Source organism: Mus musculus, chromosome 13 (assembly GCF_000001635.26).
Source record: "Mus musculus strain C57BL/6J chromosome 13, GRCm38.p6 C57BL/6J".
NCBI classification, from domain to species: domain Eukaryota; kingdom Metazoa; phylum Chordata; class Mammalia; order Rodentia; family Muridae; genus Mus; species Mus musculus.
This window is the reverse complement of record NC_000079.6, coordinates 3,619,859-3,633,026: the sequence shown is the minus strand read 5'-3', so window position 1 is coordinate 3,633,026 and position 13,168 is coordinate 3,619,859.

The following is a 13,168-nucleotide window of genomic DNA, read 5'->3' as shown; positions in this document are numbered from 1 at the left end:
GGGCATTTGTTTTGGTTTTGCTTTGTTTGATGTATATGTGAGTGTATGTGACTACATGTGTGTTTGCAGGTCAGAGGATACAGTCCGTGTTAGTCCTTGAGGACCTTCTGATTTGTTTGAGACGGGGTCTCCTATTCACCGCTGCACCTGGCAGGCCTGTGGGCTCTCAGAGAGCCGTCCACTTCCTCCTCCCATCACGGTGCAAGACTGCTGGAATTATGAATGACAGCTTACATTGCCCAGTTTTTCTTGAGCTCTGAGAATCCAAGCTCTGGTCCTGTCAGATGGCTCAGCAAGCCCACGACCGAGCCATCTCTCAGGTCTTGCACATGCTTCTTTGCAAGTTTTCTACGTTTTTAGGCAGATAAAAATAGGCTTCATTTTCACACATTTGCAGTGAGATTCTGTGATTCGGTATTCCTTCTTGTCTGTGTGGTAGGTCTGCATGTTTGTATTTTCTTCAGCATTTCTTTCCTGACACGGATTCTGCAAATGTGAATATAGGCTATATCGAACACATATGAATATATACATGTATATTGTACATGTGTTATATAAATGTTTGTTATAGGTTTCCTAAGCAATCATTTTTTTTCCATTTTCTTTTCTTTTTTTTTTTTTTTTTTTTTTTTTTTTGGTTTTTCGAGACAGGGTTTCTCTGTGTAGCCCTGGCTGTCCTGGAACTCACTCTGTAGACCAGGCTGGCCTCAAACTCAGAAATCCGCCTGCCTCTGCCTCCCGAGTGCTGGGATCAAAGGCATGAGCAGCCACCCCCTTTTTTAAAGTGTTTACATATTCAAAAGTACATTCTCTAAAATAGGTCCTTGTCTTACATAGGGTTTTACTGCTGAGAACAGACACCATGACCAAGGCAACTTAAAGACAACATTTAATTGGGGCTGGCTTACAGGTTCAAAGGTTCAGTCCATTATCATCAACGTGGGAGCATGGCAGTATCCAGGCAGGCATGGTGCAAGAGGAGCTGAGAGTTCAACATTTTGTTTTGAGGGCAAACAGTAGAAGACTGGCTTCTAGGCAGCTAGGATGAGGGTTCTAAAGCCCAAGCCCACAGTGACACGCCTACTCCAAGGCCACACCTACTCCAAGGCCACACCTCCAAATAGTGCCACTCCCTGGGCTAGGCATATTCAAACTACCACAGTCCTTTTTCTTCAACAGCCAAAATATATTCATCAAGGACCAAAATATGGATATTATGCTGTTTTTTTTTCATTATATTCTTTGACGGAATGACTGACTTGAAATTTGTTATTCTGTAAAGAAAGAAAATATAAGATTTAAGTTAAGAGTTCTCTGAACTGAAAGGAAATTATTCCCAAAATATTTACTAAATAGTAACCCATTTATCCATGTTTGTATTAATTAATCTCCTTTAATTGCATGTTAAACTCATTATCTTTTTAACCTATTAAAGTATCTGTACAATATTAATAAAAATCTAATATTCATTTAGCACAGTCGTTTATTGAATAAGTTAGTGAATTTTTAAATTAACTACTTTTAGGATTTGAATATAAAATATATTCCACATACTCATGTGCTAAAACCCTGGTCCCAAGCTGATGGTATTATTTGGAGAAGGGCTAGAAACCCAAAGAAATGTCCAGCCTTTTCACACTGAAATATAGCAAGGTCATATAGAGTTTATGCCCCAGAACTGTGAAATCAAGTCTCAAAATATTCATAATGGTGTATCTAAGTTTATTATTTTGTGTTGGGTCACATTTATATTTTGGTCCCATGCAGCCCATGGCCGTAGGCTGGACTTGCCTACAAGGACTTGAGCTTACCTAGAGACATAAGTCACTTGGAACTGTCCTTGGTATCCATCTTGCCCTGGACCTTGCCACTTTCTGTCTCTGTGCTTCCTGTCCACTATGAAGTGAATAGCTTCCTCTTCTACATTGTATCCTCATGGCCTGAATGTCTTGCCTTGTGCCCAGAGGAATGGAGCCAACAAGCCATGGATTGAAACCTCTGAAACCATGAGCCAAAACAATTTCTCCATTTAAGTTGTCCTCTCAAGTATTGTCACAAATATAGAAAGCTAAAACAATACAGCACACCCGTTATTTTTCTATGCGTTTTTCAAAATCATACCTCTGTGGCAAGACTTTGAAAAGATGATAGCAGCTAATTGGAGAGACTCCCACACATCGGGAACTAAGGTTTGGTGTTTGGAGGGATAGTTGGCATTTTGTTTTTCTGCAGTGAGGCACTATATCACTGTGTTGTGACAGGCTAATCTCAAACACACACTCCCTCCTTGCCTCACAAGTTTAAAAGATTACAGGCATGCACTAGCTTGCCCAGAACTGAGATATCTTGAAGGGCTAGGTTGCGTATTGGAATCCAAAACTTACCCTGAGGCACAGAAGCTGAAACAGTATGATAGCATGGAATGCTGGAGAGAGGGGCCTAGAAATAGGTCAACTCACATGGAAGAACTGTCATTTAACAGAAAACATTTAACAAGTAAAGAAAAAGGACTCAATCAACAACTTCTGCTGAACTCAATGCCATTCTATACTAAAAAAGATAAAAATTTTATATCACAAAATTAGTTCCAGGTGGGTTAAACCAGGTGTGAAAAACCTGAAATTCCAAGAAAATGGAATGATAGAAGATTGTTGTGTCACCATAATAAAAATTTCTTATATAAGACACACAAATACACAAGGCGTGGTGGAGCATGCCTTTAATCCCAGCACTTGGGAGGCAGAGGCAGGCAGATTTCTGAGTTCGAGGCCAGCCTGGTCTACAAAGTGAGTTCCAGGACAGCCAGGGCTACACAGAGAAACCCTGTCTCGAAAAACCAAAAAAAAAAAAAAAAAAAAAAAAAAAAAAGACACACAAATACAAAGGCAGAGAGGGAATAATTAGTTACTTTAGCTACACTACAACCAGAAGGTTTTGAAGGACAAAAGACACAAGTAAAAAGGTAGAATGCATGCATAGGGCTAGAGAGATGGCTCAGCGGTTAGGAACACTGACTGCTCTTCCAGAGGTCCTGAGTTCAATCCACAGCAACCACATGGTGGTTCACAACCATCTGTAAGGGGATCTGATGCCCTCTTCTAGTGTATCTGAAGACAGCTACAGTGTACTCATATGCATAAAATAAATAAATCATTAGAAGAAAAGAAAGAAGGCCCCTGGGGGCATGAGATAAGCATCAGTCTGAGCCCTGCCTTAAGCTAAGGTCTCCAGAACAGTGAGGGAAAAAGACAAAAGAGCAGTGGGTGGGGGTGGAAGGTTGTGCACTGTTAATCAACACATAGAAATGGGAATTCTCAGAGAAAGAAATGATGTTTGGTTGGCCAATGAGACGCCATTTTATGCCTGTCTACTTGGCACCAACGTTAAAGTTTGGCAATAACAGGGTATAGCAAGGACACGAGAAATTAATTGTTATGTATAACTGGCTAAAGGATGAATGAGTATAAACCACTTTGACGAAGCTGAGTCAGATCAGTTCCCAGAGTGGCCTCCAGGACAACATTCTCTCTCCCACTCCAAAGCTTTAAGTCCTGCATTTATCACATCATGGCTGACTTCTTGTTGTCAGAAAGGGAAAAGGGGACAAGAAGCTAGCATCTAACTGATAATTTATTCAACAAGTGATTTCAGAAAGGCTACTCAGAATGGTACAGCTCTCAAGTCTAATGTACTGATAAATCCTTGCGGGTCACTGTAGACAAGGGCCACTCCTCAGAGGTAAATGTAAGAAATGTGATTTTAAAAAAGAAGTTGAGCTTCATTCCAACTGCCATGGAAGGTATTAGCAGGCTTTAGGCAAAAGAGACCACACTGTATGTTTTTAATGATCAAATCTTACTGAGCTTTTCTTCTGTAAAACGGAAATACTCATCACTCAGGCATTAAATGTAAGATTTCTGAAATATGTAAATGTCCAAAATTCAGGGGCTTCTTTTGCATTCAACAAAATTGATGCTAAAAAGGTTGTATAAGCCTGAAACACTTCCCCTCAAACCTTTTAAAACTAATTTAGAATCTTATCTTTCTCTCCATTAGTCATGCATTTATGAAAGTAGCAGAAATCTTTTATGAAATTCCATGGTTTTACTTGTAGACTTTAATGATGTAATAATCCTTGAACTAGTTCCTGTCTCCCTCATTTTCTACCTTCCCTCCCTCCATCCCTCTGTCCTTCCTCCCTCCTCCCTCCCTCTCTCCTTCGCTACCTCCCTTCCTCCTTCCTTCCCTTCTTCTCTCCCTTCCTCTTCCATATCACCTTACCCCCTCCCTCCTTCCCTACCACCTTTTCTCCCTTTCTCCTTCCTTCCTTCCTTCCCTTCCCCTTCCCTCTATCTCTCCCTCCATCCTTCCAATCCTCCTTCCTTCCCTTCCCTACCTCCTTTCCTCCACCCCTCCTCTACCTTTTCTTTCTTACTTCCTTCTCTACCATAACTTTGTAATAAATTCAGAAATCAAGAAATGCAAGTCAACTTCATTCTTTCATGACGTTTTTATAGCTATATTAGAACTGTAGCATTCACCTGAATTATAAGATCAGATTGCTTATTTTGACCATCAGAAAAATCAGTTGGGATTTTGTTCAAGAGTGCATTTAACAACCTATAGGTCGGTGGGGAGGCACTGTCTTCTTAAGAGTATTCAATGTTTTGCACCAAAGTAGGAGTGTCAAGGGTCATGCAGGAGGAACAACTCTTGGAATGCAGCCCAGCTCAATCACTATGGGTGTGCCTTAGACCGGCACGGAGGGGTGGGGGGAGGGGTGGGGGTGGAAGACTACATGTCCTGAAGACTTCTTGAAAACTGTTGTGGGGTTTTCCTGTGTTTTTGCCTTCACATCCCTCTTAATCTAAGAACTGTATGAAAACTCTAAGGGGCTTCCAGCAGTATCTCTGGAATTCACACTAATAATGGTTGATCTCTTTCAGGCATTGCTGCTGGAGCTAGTTGTGATTCAGTCACCACCCTAGGAAAGAACTCAGAGATGTAGATGGTCAGCTGTGACCACCAGCCTTAGAAAGCATTTGGAAAAGTAAAATTGTTAGTGAAGCTAGGTTAAGATATTTTTGTTACTGGCTCTAATGTAGAAAATCTTAGAGAGCAATTTAAAGTTCAGAAAAAAAGTCCTCTCATTCCTTGAGCTAGGGCCTTTGTGAGGTTAGGAAACAAGGACAGTAGCAGTCTAGCTGCTGCCATTGGCTGCTGTGACTCTCACCGAGGCTGGACTGGTGACGATTGACTCCTTCAACCCATTCTTGCCCTCAGCTTCCTAATAGGATTTAATAAGAACTGCTAACGAATACATGTGCATTCTGAAGGTTTAAAGTAGCAATGATTTTTTTTATATATATGAAAGTTCAGATTTATGATTATTTTAAGATTTTTATAAGATTAATTTTTAAGTGAAAAAAATTAATCCTTTCTTAGTTTAAACTGTGAAAGGCAGCCTGTTTTCTGGTCGAGAGAGATACTCTGGAGACCCAATAGAAACTCTACAAGGGACAGACATGCTCCAAGCCTGACACCACGGAGCCCCCAACGCCATAATCCTATATATCACAAAGACAAAGTCCCAAGCTCCTGGCATTCTGGCTAAACTCCACCCTCACAGTTACCTGACAATAGCCAGGTATGCACCTCCCTATAGTTACCTGGCAACTGCAAGATAGTCCAGCCCATTATAAAAGGGGCTGCTTGGCTCCTCCTCTCTTAAGCTCTCACCTCTATTATTCTCATCTCCAGCTCTCCTTCTTCCCCACCCTTACCCACTTTCTCCATGTGGCCATGGCTGGCCTCTCTCTTCCTACCTTCTCTCTTTCTCTCTGCCTTTCTACAATAACGCTTTAAAACCATGAACTGTCTCTGCTCATTGAGACTCCTTGTGTTGGGGCAACAGAGCAGGCTTTCCTCTGAAAAACCGTGTCTAATCTACCGCCGGAAGGCCTTCCTGTGTTCCAGCCACCAACCCGGACCAAGGACTTTTGCTTGAGAGGGAACGAGACCCCCCCCCCGCCCCCTTCTCCCTTTGGCCCGGGGACTGATCGAGCTAGGGTTCCCACTTTGTTCTCAGCTCTTCCTCGATGTACAGCAACATCTGGGATGTCTGAGACCGAGAACCTGTCATCTCTGGCCTCCCTGAGGTCCAGAGACCTTGAACTGCTCCCTCTCCTTCCCCAAGGACTGAAGTTCAGTGTCTTTCCACAGCCAGACCCCCACACACACCCTGGGCTGTATGAAGAGCGCACAGAAGTCCCCGAGTCTGCCAGCCCAGAGCACCGGAACTCTGGCAGGACTAGGATTCTCTCCCACCCCTTTATTTCCCCAAGCTGGGAGCTCCACACTTAGTTATTGCAAATTGCTGCCTGCCAATAAGAAAAACTGGTTGTGAAAATAACCTTCATTGCTCACACTCTGTTAATCTGTAGCAAGTTGATTGGTTATGAATGTTCTTAGGTTCTTGGGAATGATTTTTTTTTACCATTATTATGTAATTTTTTTCATGTATAGGTATTGGGAAACATAATGTCCTTTCATAGTCATTCACTAGAGGAAAAACAGAATGCTCTACTACTTAAAAGATTCCACTGGGATACATAAATTGTGGGATTAAAAATGGTTGTTGGAGCTTTGTTCCACCCATACACCAAATTGTGTGTGTGTGTGTGTAAAGTGGTTGGAGCTTGTTGAAGCTTTGTTCCATTCATCAAGTGTGTATACATGTATATATGATGTATACATGTGAATGTGTAAAATGGTTGGAGCCTGCTTGTTGAAGCTTTGCTCCATCCGTTCACTGTCTGTCCATCAGTCTATCTATATGTCTGTATGTATGTATTTGTATGTGTGAAGTTATTGGAGATTGCCTTGTGTGTGTGTGTGATTTTTCTCTAATGTCTTTCTTTTCTCTAATCACTAGCTTCCATAGGCAGCAGCCCTCTGTTGATTGCTCTTTGAAATGCTCTCCATATGTCCTTCTAATTCTGACTCCTGTCAGTGCCATTCTGACCCCAGTCACCGACTTTGCACCTCTCTGCCTTCATGGATTAAAAGGTGTAATTCTGTGGTGTAAAAGTCAGCCTTTGACATTGGGATAACTGCTCAATTATTTGTCTTACTTTTTTTCAAAATTGCTTTGTAGCTTTTGGTATTCCAGTTCTTTTATGAAACCTATTTCTAAATACCTTAGTTTTTTAGACTGTTGGAAATGGCTTTCTTAAATTTAATGTTCTTCGGTATGAAATGTAGAAACCATGATTGGTAATGGATTTTTTTTTTTTCGAGACAGGGTTTCTCTGTATAGCCCTGGCTGTCCTGGAACTCACTCTGTAGACCAGGCTGGCCTCGAACTCAGAAATCCGCCTGCCTCTGCCTCCCAAGTGCTGGGATTAAAGGTGTGAGCTACCACGCCGGGTGGTAATGGATTTTAAAATAAATATTGGGTGCTGGAGATATGGCTCAGCAGTTAAGAGCACTGACTGCTCTTCCAGAGGTCCTGAGTTCAATTCCCAGCAACCACATGGCAGCTCATAACCATCCATAGTGGAGTCTGATCCCCTCTTCCAGTGTGTCTGAAGACAGCTACAGTGTACTTACTCATACAAATAAACAATTTAAAGGGGGGGCAGTGGTGGTGCATGTCTTTAATCACAGCACTTGGGTGGCAGAGGCAGGCAGATTTCTGAGTTCAAGGTTAGTCTGGTCTACAGAGTGAGTTCCAGGACAGTCAGGGCTACACAGAGAAACCCTGTCTCGAAAATAAAAAGAGGAGGGGAAGGGCTGGAGAGATGGCTCAGAGGTTAAGAGCACTGACTGCTTTCCAAAGGTCCTGAGTTCAATTCCCAGCAGCCACATGGTGGTTTACAACCATTTGTATTGGGATCTGATGCCCTCTTCTGATGTGTCTGAAGATAGCTATAATGTACATAATATATCTTTTTAAAATTAAAAAAATATATACTGGTATTCTACAACCTCACTGATTTCACTTACTAGTTCTAATTGTGGTTGTACTCATATGCATTCTGTAGGATTTGGGGCATATACAAATAGGGCAAATAAAGGTATCTTACTTCTTTTCTCATATAAATGCATTTCTTTATATTCTCTTGCCAAATTGTCTTTGCTTTAAGTTATAATACAATGTTGAAGAGAATTCTTGGGAACAGACAGATTGTTCTTGACCAGAATGGGAAGACATTCACTGGTTCACCAGAAAGCCTGTTAGAAGGAGTACTTTGGACATCTCTCTATAGTTTCTTAGTATTCCTACTTTGTTTAGGTTTTTTAATCATGAAAGGATGTATTTTGCCAAGTACATCATTTTGAATTGGTTGTAATAACCATACATTGTACTTTGGTATCGTGTTGATTGCCATTGGTACTAAAATGCCCTTGCAATAAGATTGATTTATTCTGTTATGCTGTTTGGTCTTTTTAAGTTTTCATGTGACACTGGCTACAAGTTGCCATGGTGTTTTGTTTTGTGAGTTTTTTAATCTTTTCTTATAAGAAATGTGGTCGGTAATTTTCCTATTATAGTTGCTTGTCTTGGTATCACCTGATACTGAAAAAGTATAACGTAAAAGCAAAATTCTAGGCCTTTAGGCCCAGGCTTGAGAATGTGACCTCTGTGACTCAATGCTCCAAGGTATGCTAATCATAAAACAGATAGCGACATTCCTCCACCCACCCGTTTCCTGGGTTCAAGGAGTGTTCATTCAAAGAAAGTCACCCTGATCCACCCTGACCATTGCTGGAACCCGCTATGCAAATGTGCTATTGTTAGGGTCTCTTAGAAACTGTCTTGAGAAATGACCCCCCCCACTCCTCCCCCCCCCCCCCCCCCCCCGCACAATTACCAGGTATTCCTTGTGACTCTTGTGACTTTGCACTTCCTTGTGACACTTAACTGGTATTTTTGGTATTTTCCAACAACGCCCTCCCCACCTTCCTTGAGTTGTGGTTTCTTCCTTTAAATACCCCCTTACCCAGCTACTCGGGGCGCCACAGTCCTCTACCCCTGTGTGGTGTATGACTGTGGGCCCGAGAGCGCTCTTGAAATAAAAAAGTCCTCTTGCAGTTTGCAGCAAGACCGTTTCTCGTGAGTGATTTGGGGTGTTGCCTCTCCTGAGTCAGAATGTGGGGGAGTCCTCACGTTTCAATACCAAGTGTTAATTGACTCACTTGCCTTGGTATCAGGTGTTAATGATAATGTAATTTTGAAAAATTTTCCTCATCTGTTTTGGAAAAAAGGGGCCTAAAGCACTGATGTCACCTCAACAGGGCAAACCCCAAATTCTGAGTCTTCACGCCTGAGGTTCAAGGGCTCTTCAGCTCTCCAACTCTTTTCAGCTTTGTTGACTGTAACCCCTCTCCTGGGGCTCAGTGGGCCGGTATCCCCTAAGTCTGGCATCTCCAACATCTTGGGATCTCTAACACACTAGGTATTCAGCTTCTCAGGTTACAGAGTGGCCTCTCTGCGCCTCCGAGAAGGGACACTCCTGACGCAGGCTTGGCCTCAGCAGCTCTCCTTAGCTGCAAAGGAAAATTCCACAACCCCTTTCTTGTATTTTTGTCCATAAACCCGGAATCTCCTAAAACTCAGGTCATCTCTCCCAGAAGTTGCCCAGCTACCTGATGGGGCTTGAACCCCTCCCACAGTTTGATTTGAATGAGCTTTCTGTTGATTTCCATCACAGCTTAAGCTTCGCTTTGATCCTTTCAAAGTTTGGGAGCTTGGCTGGGTGGAGTTTTGCCCTGAAGTCACCACTTCCTTTATTTAGAATCAGGCTTTTCTTTAAACTTTTGTCTCCATGATCTAGGGGCTTGGTTCCAACCAGACTTTGGCCCTTTCTTCTGGAGCCTCTTTTGTTTTTACACTTTGTTCAGCTTTCTCCTTTTCATTATAGATCTGCATAAGCTGTTCTTAATAGGAAAAATGAGCAATCTGTTCCCTGGTAGGACTGATTCTTACACTATAGCTTAAGACTCTGTCTACTTTACCTTTCTTTTACTTTCCAATAATGTGATAATTACACATCAGCCATATTTTTGCTACTGATCTAAATTTTTTTGTTGATATACTGCTTTACTTTGTTGTAGTCACTTCTTGGACTCACCAGGAGACCTGAGTTTAAAAAAAATTATGTATCTGTTTTGCCTGCACATATGGCTGTGCACCACTTGTGTGCCTAGTGTCCTTGGAAGTCAGAGGAAGGCATCTGATCCCTTGGAACTGGAGTTGTAGAAGGTTGCAGTGAAAAAGTGTAGTATGGGGGCTGGTGAGATGGCTCAGCAGTTAAGAGCACTGACTGCTCTTCCAAAGGTACTGAGTTCAAATCCCAGCAACCACATGGTGGCTCACAACCATCCGTAATGAGATCTGACGCCCTCTTCTGGTGTGTCTGAAGACAACTACAGTATACTTACATATAATAAATAAATCTTTAAAAAAAAGAAAAGAAAAGAGAAAGTGAAAATGAAAGCCGGGCGTGGTGGTGCACGCCTTTAATCCCAGCACTTGGAAGGCAGAGGCAAGTGGATTTCTGAGTTCGAGGCCAGCCTGACAGATGACAGTGCCTGTTCTTCAGGATCCTACCACCACTAAACATATGGGCCGGAGAATGGCCCAAAGTAGACAGTGCTATTGATCATTAGCATCCAGCTTTAACTGTGCAGTCTGTATTTAAACAGACCTGAAGCCAGGCGTGGTGATGCACACCTTTGATCCCAGCACTCGGGAGGCAGAGGCAGCAGATTTCTGAGTTTGAGGCCAGCCTGGTCTACAGAGTGAGTTCCAGGACAGCCAAGATCCTCCACCCATCCGCTTCCTGGGTTCAGGGAGTGTTTGTTCAAAAGAACCACCCTGACCATTCATGGAACCCGCTATGCAAATGTGCTATTGTTAGGGGCTTATAGAAACTGTCTTGAGAAATAACCCACACAATTACCAGTATTCCTTGTGACTCATGTGACTTTGCACTTCCTCGTGACCCTTAACTGGTGTTTTTGGTATTTTCCAACAACGCCCTCCCCACCCCCTTGAGTTGTAGTTTCTTCCTTTTTTGGGGTGGGGGGTTCGAGACAGGGATTCTTTGTATGAGTGCTGGGATTAAAGGCATGCACCACCATGCCCGGCAAGATTTATTTATTTTATGTATATGAGTACAGTATAGCTGTCTTCAGACACACCAGAAGAGGGCATCAGATCCCATTACAGATGGTTGTGAGCCACCATATGGTTGCTGGGAATTGAAATCAGGACCTCTAGAAGAGCAGTCAGGCCAGGGGTGGTGGTGCACGCCTTTAATCCTAGCACTCAGGAGGCAGAGGCAGGCAGATTTCTGAGTTTGAGGCCAGCCTGGTCTACAGAGTGAGTTCCAGGACAGCCAGGGCTACACAGAGAAATCCTGTCTCAACAAACCAAAGGAAAAAAAAAAAAAGCAGTCAGTGCTCTAAAGCTCTGAGCCATCTCTCCAGCCCCAGTTTCTTCCTTTAAATACCCCCTTACCCAGCTACCTGCATGGGCCATGGTCCTCTACCCCTGCGTGGTGTGTGACTGTGGGCTCAAGAGCACTCTTGAAGTAAAAGTCCTCTTACAGTTTGCATCAAGACCGTTTCTAGTGAGTGATTTGGGGTATCACCTCTCCGAGTCAGAACGTGGGGGAGTCCTCACATTGTGGGTCTTTCAGTAACTCACCACATGCTCACCACATGGATGTTTGAAATAAAACCTGGGTCCTCCAGACCCCCAGGAAGCTTTCTTTTTTCCTTCCTTCCTTCCTTCTTTCTTTCTTTTCTTTCTTTTGTTTTGAGACAGAGTTTTTCTGTGTGTAGCCCTGGCTGTCCTGGAACTGACCAGACTGACCTTGAACTCACAGAGATTCATCTGCCTCTGCCTCCACATCCAGCTGAGGGCTTGCTTTCTTTCTTCCTTTCTTTCTTTCTTTCTTTCTTTCTTTCTTTCTTTCTTTGTTTTGTTTTGCGAGACAGGGTTTCTCTGTAAAGCCTTGGCTGTCCTGGAACTCACGCTGTAGACCAGGCTAGCCTCAAACTCAGAAATCTGCCTGTCTCTGCTTCCCAAGTGCTGGGATTAAAGGCATGCGCCACCACTGCCTGGCTGAGGGTTTTCAAAAACAAACAAACAAACAAAACAAAACAAAACAAAACAAAACACCCACCTATTTCATTGATTCTTTGGAGAATAATATCATTATATAATTTCCCCCTTCCCTTTCCTCCTTCCAACCACTCCCCTATACTTCTCTGTAGTCTCCCTTCCCCCAGCCTGAAACCTGCTTGCTCAGGGGTGTAGCTTCCCGTTCAATCGTTCTGCCACGCCCACTGCTGGAACCTGCCGCTTTGCGACTGGACCCCGAGATTATTTGGTAGGAACTGGGCCCCCTTCCCCTGCTTCATAACTGCGTGCGGAACAGTAAAATTGAGCTTTGATCAGAATGTCTGTCTTAGCTGCATTTCTTTCTCTCGCCACCTAGCCCCTCTTCTCTTCCTTGTTTCCTAAATGCCTTTCCAGGCTAGAACCCAGGCTGTGATCTGCTGGCCGGACACAACACTTCTCCTTGCTTTTTCTAATTCATTGCCTTTTCTTTAACTATTGTTACATACATACACATATACACCACACACACACACACACACACACACACACACACACACTCCTAAATACAGAAGTACAACCTTCCCTTTTTGTATGTTACTTATATGTTTTCAGGGATGACCATTTATACTATTGAATAACCAATTTGGTGTGATCTTTCCAGGGAAAACAATATCTCTTGATTTCAGTCTTCTTTCATTGCCTGTAATCCTTCCTGTACAGTTGAGGCCTCCTGGGATTTCTTACTTTCGTGTTAGCTCTACAGTCTTTTCATCCACTCTTCCGCAATGCTCCCTGAGTCTTGGGTGCTAGAGTTGTACTGTAGAGACTGTATATTGAGACAGGGCTTCAAAACTCTGCATTTTGATTGGTTGTGATCTTCTGTAATGGTCTCTATCAGTTGCACAGAAAGGTTTTCCTGATATGGGATGAGGACTACAGTTATCTGGGAGGTATAGGAATAAATATTTAGAATGTAGTTAGGGATTGGGCTGGTAACGAGGTGCTTATAGTTCTGAAAGATCCTGACAGAAA